Below are 8411 nucleotides of genomic sequence, written 5' to 3' on the forward strand. Positions count from 1 at the left end.
TTGATTTTCTGGCTTTCCCTGTAAGTCTTTTTCCTAATAATTTATTTCTTTTCCTCACAACTCTAGGTCCTCAGGTGTCTTTGTAACATAATTAGTCTGACATGCATTCTCTTTGACTGCTGGAAGTGTTACTTCTCAGTGGCATGGTGGGTATGACATCATTATCACAAAGGCACATGTACTTCATTCTGGAGCTGGCCATTATTGATGGCACCTGCCCAGGACTCAATCTTTCTGCAATACATCTAAACTCATTTCTCATAAATGTTGGATACTGACTCTATAGAATATGAAGAAATTTAAAAATGTATGAAGCATTATTAAGGGTAGAATGCATACAAGATGTTGTAGTAAAAATCAGAAAGCAAAAATTCATCCACACTATAATTTCAACTCTGAAAATGTATGCATGTATGTATTCATGTTCTGCTTAAAAACACAGACTGGAAGGAAAAACATCAACAACTTAAACTTCTATATATCTGAATGGAATGGTTTAATTTCCTCTATTCTTTTCCAAATATTTACAGAGGTCTTTTGTTACTTTACAATTAAAGAAAAAGTTTTATTTTGTGGGCTGGATATTCAGAAAAGTTACTGACATTCAAAACCATCCTCCTTTGTATTGTTCCCAGGCAACGCTGTAGTCAACTTTCATGCTCTCAGAGCAAAGCTTTTGTGAAAGCCCATTCTGAAAAGTTCCCATGGCAATCCAAATCCTAACTCATTTAAAGAGAAAAGTGTTACCCATTTCTTCTGGTCCTACTTAAAGTGACTACATTTTTTGGTTTTGACACTCTTTCATGCAACAAATATTTGTGTGCCTCTAATATGCCAGGCTTTATTCCCTGCAAATAAAGCAGGGAACAATACGGGCATTAATTCCTGTCTTCACAGAGCATTACACCACAGAATACATTTAACTCTTAATTTTTTTTGTAATAGAATATTTGTCATTTAACTAAGGATGGACGCTGTGATATAGAGGAACACTCCTTCATCTCTGTCACGTAGTACATACACCTCACAGCCCTGTCTATGCCACCATCATTCTCTCTCTAGTTGACCCTGTCATTTCTGCCTGATGACCACCTGTCCCTGGGGTTCTCTGTCAGGGTTTCTGTTGACGCTTATTGCACAACTGGTTGTTCTAGTGTGGGGAGTATCTAGTGATCAAGAAAGAAACAGATGAAAGAACTATCAAATTTCAAGCATATTATTTCATGTAATCCTTACAGTTTCATGGAACAGGCAATATTAACTGCCTTTTATAGATGAGGAAACTGGTTTAGTGAGCTGAACATTTAGTGAGCTCTTTCCATCCTTCATTTATTTATTTTTTCATTAATTGACTCAACGTATATTTGTAGAGTACCTAGGTGCTAGGGATAAAATGAGGAGTGAAAATAGATCATAAGCTCAAACATGGGAAGATAGGGAAAATAATTTTGTGAAGAGGATAGAGAGGGCAACTTTTAGAAAAGAAGTTCTGCCTGAGGAGTCTGAGGGGCCCTCCAGGGAACCCTACCTATGGGGCAGGAAGAGAAAGAACAAGAGGCTCATGGGGCTCAGAAAAGGGAAATTTCCAGGATACTCTTTGCCTCCTCATTTTTTTCTCAGGACCCTGGCTCTAAAGTTAGTTGCCGTCCGAACTCTGATTTTTATTTTTCAACAATTTTTGGGGCATAATTTTATTTAGCTACAATAAAATTCATTCATTTTAATTATATAGTTGGATGAGTTTTGACAAATGTATATACCCATGTAACCAAGTCCCCAGTCAAAATATAGAACATTTCCATCAGCCCAGAAAGTTTTCTACTGCCATTGACATTCCTCAGCCCTTAAACACTCACTAACCTAACGTCTATCACTCTAGATAGATTTTTGCCAGGTTTTCAGCCAGTCCCTAGGTTGATACATATCCATGGTGACTATAATGTCTCATTGGCTGTGACTTTGCCCAGATTCCTGGCCACTCAGTTTCTTGGAAAAAGCACAGACATTAAAATCAATGGCACTATTTCTGACATTGTAAAGCTACAGAAGTCACTTTCCACAAGTACCTACAGAACCCATTATCCTACAGGTGGAGACTTCTTAGAGGCTGAGCCAAGACCGAGCCTGGCTCCACAACCCTAGTTCCTGGGAATGTGGCTGAGTTGATTAAGGAGGACTTCTCCCTTTTGTTTCTAGGAATGATAGTCACAATTGTCCAAATAAAAACTCTTATATGTTTGGAATTATGTTGAATGCTGAGTGCTGAGGTTGTTTAACTTTCTTGTAAGAACTTTAATAAAAAATTTATAAGTGTTTTAGTATTCAAAAAATTGATCTACTCAATGATTTGCTTTCCTGGAATATCACTCACAGTCCTAGAGGTCTTAATATATTGGTAATTGTTACAGAAGAAACATCTGCTAATTAATAGGCAAGTGTGTATGTTTACCTATTGAGACATAACAGTAGAGATATCAGATATTCTTACCATAAGGTCCTCTGCTATGAAATACTTAAAATTTGTATACCTGCCTTCTCTAATATTTTCTTTATGGGAAGTACATGAGATACCCTTGTATCTTCTGAGACAAAGAAGGGGGAATTATTAGAATTCACTAGATTACATTACTTCTACTCAGTCTCCAAACCTATACTCCTTTATGGAATTAACACTTATAAGGAACACAAGCTAAAAAGAAAAAGAAACCTGGAGATTTTTTGGTTTGTTCAGTTAGTAATGCTGATAATATAAAATTTTATCAGTTCCAGGAAGCAGTTCTTTCCCTTATTGTTTTCCAATCTATATAAGAATAGTTGCTCTCTACTAGCCTTTAGAGCTGTAATAGTCATTCTTCTGGTATAGAAAACGGCAATGAATCCTTATGCTTCAAAAATGCTTAGAGCTTCAAGAATTGTCAAATCCCAGGCAATCTTTGTAAGCCTATGTTCTGAGCTCAAAATTAACATGAGCAGAGAGTTAGGGTGTTAGCGCCATATATCTAGCAGATTTACAGGAAGACCAAAGCTCTCTATTTCCAGCCCAACCTTAAAAAAAAAAAAAAAAAAGACAAAAGAAAAAGGAAAAAAACACCCTATTTTTCTCTAAGAGTATTACAAGTACATCTGAAAAAGGAAAAATGAGACAAAAGAGGAGGAGACAGAGATGCAATCAAAGAAATCTCCAGTATTCTGGATTCCACATGCCTCTTCTAAACCAGTCCTAGAATCTGTGGGATATTAAGAGTTTTGTTATTCCAGGCAGAAGGCAGCATTCCTTGACTGGTCCAGGTAAATTCCTAAGGCTTCCCATTTGAAATTTAGTTCTATTTCTTTTTCCTCTCATAATACTTTTTACTCTTTATTTACTATGACAATGAATATGGAATTGCCAATGTGTTCTAATTAATTACACGTTCCCAACGGGAGCCCAGTTATCTGTGTCTTTATCGCTCCTCTTCGCTTCTCTCTGGAATTCTGATTCTTGCTTTACTCTTTCTTAGGTCATAAGATGGATTTGGAAAGGCAAGTGGGGGAAAACAAATTGTAAATCGCATTTGAATACAATCAGGATATAGGGAGCCAAACACTCTGAAGCAATGAAGTAACATCCTCACTGACTGCTGTGATCATCTTTAAGAAAGATCACATCGGGAAGCATAAAGACCACAGAGAAAGATACGTGAGACCCTATTTTATCCTTTGAGTATGTATTGTTTATATTTATTTTCCTGTCTTTACTTTTTTTTCTTTTTATAATTCACCTCAGATGGATGGAGAGACAGAGAGTGAGAGAGAGAGAGACAAAGGGCAAGGGGGTTGGAGAGAGAGGGGGAGAGAGAGTGAGAGAGAGAGAGAGAGAGAGAGAGAGAGAGAGAGAGAGAGAGAGAGAGAGAGACGATGTCTTATTAGGAAAGACTGGAGGATCTTTTTAGGAAGAATGTATTAGTTTGCTCAGGCTGCCATAACAAAGTACCATAGTTTGGGTGGCTTAAACAACAGAAATTTATTTTGTTACTCTTCTGGAGGCTACAAGTCCAAGATCAAGATGCTGACAAGGTTGGCTCCTTCTGAGTCCTGTTGTCTTGGCTTGCAGATGGACAGCTTCTCACTGTAGCCTCATATGGTCTTTCTTCTGTGTGCATGCTTCCCTCATGTTTCTTTGTGTGTCCAAATTTTCTTTTTTAAAAGGACATCAGGGCCGGGCGCGGTGGCTCAAGCCTGTAATCCCAGCACTTTGGGAGGCCGAGATGGGCGGATCACGAGGTCAGGAGATCGAGACCATCCTGGCTAACACGGTGAAACCCCGTCTCTACTAAAAAATACAAAAAACTAGCCGGGCGAGGTGGCGGGCGCCTGTAGTCCCAGCTACTCGGGAGGCTGAGGCAGGAGAATGGCATAAACCCGGGAGGCGGAGCTTGCAGTGAGCTGAGATCCGGCCACTGCACTCCAGCCCAGGTGACAGAGCAAGACTCTGTCTCAAAAAAAAAAAAAAAAAAAAAAAAAAAAAAAAAGGACATCAGTCAGATTAGATTCAGGCCCCCCCACTGGTCTCATTTTAACTTAATTACCTCTTTAAAGGACCTGTTTTCAAGTACAGTTACATGTTGAGGTACTGGAAATTGGGACTTCACTTATTCATTTTAAGGAGGACACAATTCAGTCCATAGCAAAAGGTATAATGCTTTTGTTAGGGAAGACAAGAATATGTATTGATGGTGGTGATAGGAAAAAAAAGGATTACAGATAATTTTCTAATGTAGAATTAAGATAATTTAATGATGGATCTAACATGGAAGGCGAGGTACAGGAAGAGTTGAGAATGCCTCCAAGTTTTCTAGCTTAGGCAGCTAGATATACAGCTGTAAAATTAACTAAAATTTAAAAAATACTGGACAAAAGACAGATTTGGGAGTAAACCAGGATATTTATTAATTCAACATATTTAGCAAGTTTTGACTACATCTCTAGCACTTCTCTAGAAAAAAAAAAAAAAACTCCTACCATCATCAAGTTTACACTCAATAGTTCTCTGAACATGTAACACTTGTATCTAATAGATACATGTAACACAGTATCTATTAGATACTGAAAAGACTGGAAACAGTAAAGTAAGAATTTGAGTAAGCAATTAAATTATAAACCCGAAACTCAGGAATTGGGTCAGCCCTGCAGATATGAATTTGGCAGTGAGAGTATATCTACCACTAAAGCCATAAGTCTGAGTGAATTCACCTGAGAAGCATGAATCCTGAGAACCAATCTCCGAATCAGGCAAATGCATATGGGTTATAAAGAAGAGGAAAGACTAGTAAAGGAGATGGAAAAAATAAATCAACCAGCAAAGCAGGAGGAAAACAAATGACTTCAGTTTTGACTATGTCCAGCTGAGATTGCCTATAGAATTGTCATATATATATACATACATATATATGTATATATATACACACCTTCAAATTAGCATCACAGAATGTAATTTTTACATGCACACTTTATGTGTTCAGGTCTTACCAGTAACTCTAATGAGTCTAAACTTGGAAGTTCTAAGGAAAGGACTTTATGCATTATCTACACCAATCTATAAGCAACAGGAAGCAGCGCAAGTCCTTCAGGAGCCTGTTGTCTTTCCCAGATCTCTTTCCCAGACGTTTCTCTGCCTCTGGCAACCTTGTTTAAAATACTCATTTGCTAAGCACAGACTGTGCAAGGGTAAACTGGAGCTGACCAGCCCTCGTGGGCACCGACCTTAAATACCTTGTGCAGTATTGACATAACTCCCACTGACTTTTGCTTGTCCATCTAAATTTCCCTTGTTTCCCATTAATCTCACTGAGACTCCCCACACTGCACTAAGAATCTCTTTCTTCCACATTTAAAGCCTTTAATTACTCCCCCAGACATCCTTTCCCAGCTTGGCAGTGCAAAAGCAGACTTTAGGGAAAGGTTTCCTAGAATTAAACAAATAGATTACATCACTGTTTCCTGTTCTTTCCAGAATTAGGGCAAAATTATGTCTTTGTCGTGTTAGTCCATGTGAGGTCGGGCCAAAGGGGAGGCTGGCAATTATTCCTTAGGGGGAATGGTAAGTGGTCCTTCATCAGCAGTCACAGCTGATAATGATAATTTTCAGAAAAACAAAAATGAAATCTCTGTGGCTCCTATGATAAGACCTTCATTTCCTTTCAGACATTGTTCTCCTTTCACCATTACCACATTCATGCTGCTAGTGAAGTGCAGCTCTAATGTGTCCTTGTTCAGTTTTCTCCCCAGTCTTTCCCATTTTTAAGGTCGTCGTTCCCATTTTGTTTTTAAGCATGATCTACCTTTTGACGAGTAATCCTCTTTTCCAAATTCCTCCCAAATTTTGCTTTTCTCAAACCACACACACACAAAATGAGTTCCTTTAAAAACACATATATAAACATAATTTTGGCTTTTTTAAAACTTCCTCGTAATGATAAGGCTATCACACACTCTCCACTTCCTAATGGGGCCAAAATTTGGAGGGGGTTCACATTTCTGAAGCCTATTCTAAATGAATGGCACACTATAAATTAAATACAGACAAAGTCAACATACATTTAGTCAGACAGATAAGGGAGAAAAGCCAAAACTCGGGTTACTTCTCTACCATTTTCTCTTAATTCTCTGGTTGCTTCATCTGGCTTGTTCGGTTGATTGTTTGGTTTCCCACCCCCTTTCTTTTTTTCTCTCAAGCATCTCACCTCAACTTGAGCACAGACTGAAGACAAACCTCAGCCCTCACCCATGGTGCAGGCCCAAGTCCAGAATGCACAAAATAGTCCTGGTCTCTCTTAATGTGGTAAGGTAGGGGCAGCGGGCTAAGGAAAACAAAGCCAGGGTGGACACTTAAGGTCCCATTGAGTCAGGGAAATGAGGTGCCTGGGAGAGCACTTCATTCAGGAAGAGCATATTCTGATGTCTCCAGGGCCAAGAATGTGGCATAATTGAGCAAAGCCTAACGAAAATGAGTGTGGGTCACTGCAGAGAATATATCCCATGTGGACAGAGTTGACAGTATATATCTGCAGCCAAATATTGCCATTTAGAACTATGGGGTTAGTGCTGTCCGATTTCTAACTACTATTCTGAGAAAACCAAAGATGAGAATTTTTGTACGTGTGTAAAATAACCCAGTTTTGTAGTCACTTAATTTTTCTTTAACATCATCATCTTAGAGACCACCAATTTGAAACCTCTACTTTTGCATTAAGAAACCAGTATTCCATATGTCTGCCCATTAGCAATATGCTGATTAGCAGGCAGAGCCCAGATCAATGTATAAATCCTATTTCTCTTGAATATTCTTTAACTGTTATTGGAATGAGTTTCCCAATTTACCAAATTTTGGAAAAGAAGATATAGAAAACAATAATGCTTTTTAAAAAGAGAGATTAAAAAGGAAAAATAACAGTATTTTCCCTTCTTCACATGTTATTTTGATATATGCTTCTTGGTTTCTTTCATTCTACGTCTTTTCAGAAAATAAAGAGTTACACTCCCAGAGAGATAATTAATCCATTTTGAGGGCCTGCCATGTGGCAATCAACTTCTTTAGGACTTTTGGTAGGGTTTGTCTTTTAATCGTATTTAAGAAATTAGAGAATAAAGTAGATAAACCGTAAATAAAATGAGATCAAAAAACTTAATGTAAAACTACACAAAAACTTAAAAAGAATTAAAGAATAACTAAAAAAATGATGTGAGACTTTAATTTCTTAAATATGTTGTAGGGCAAATATTGGGATGTAGGACAACTCTAAACTTGCATAGGATTATTTTAGAGTTATCTCTGATGGTGAAGGTAAGAACTTCCAGCTTTACTTGAGGAACTGAAGGCACTTCTCAAGACATATAAGATTAAGATTTTCTAAATTGCATATTTGTATACAGCTCTACTTAGAAACAGGCTGAGACTGAATGAATACAGATAACTAAAGGCTAAATTTTCTGTGTTAAAATGAGCACACTAGGAGAAAAGTAGAGTGTCTTGCCAGCCCAGAGCTAGTATATCTGGTACTTGTCATTTACTCATTTTTGCCTTCGTTCATTCAACACATATTTATTATATTCAGCACAGTTCAAATACAGAGTGATATAGCAATTGAAAAAGCCACAGGAGATCCTTACCTTCATGGAGTTTATATTCCATCAAGAAGAGACAGACAACAGACAAGAAAAAAATAAATAAATAAATGGTGTAATTTCCAATAATGCTAAGCACTAAGAAGAAAATAAAGCAGAGTATTAAGAAAGAGTAGTAATGCGGGGAGGGAGATGTTTTAGATCATTTACATCAGAATCAGTAAAATCCAGAAGAGGAGACATGACAAAAGAGAAATACAGAATTGGAAGTGCAAAGTCCTGGAATTAGAATGAGCTTAACTAAGTTC

Source organism: Rhinopithecus roxellana, chromosome 1 (genome assembly GCF_007565055.1).
Source record: "Rhinopithecus roxellana isolate Shanxi Qingling chromosome 1, ASM756505v1, whole genome shotgun sequence".
In the NCBI taxonomy this organism is placed as follows: Eukaryota; Metazoa; Chordata; class Mammalia; order Primates; family Cercopithecidae; genus Rhinopithecus; species Rhinopithecus roxellana.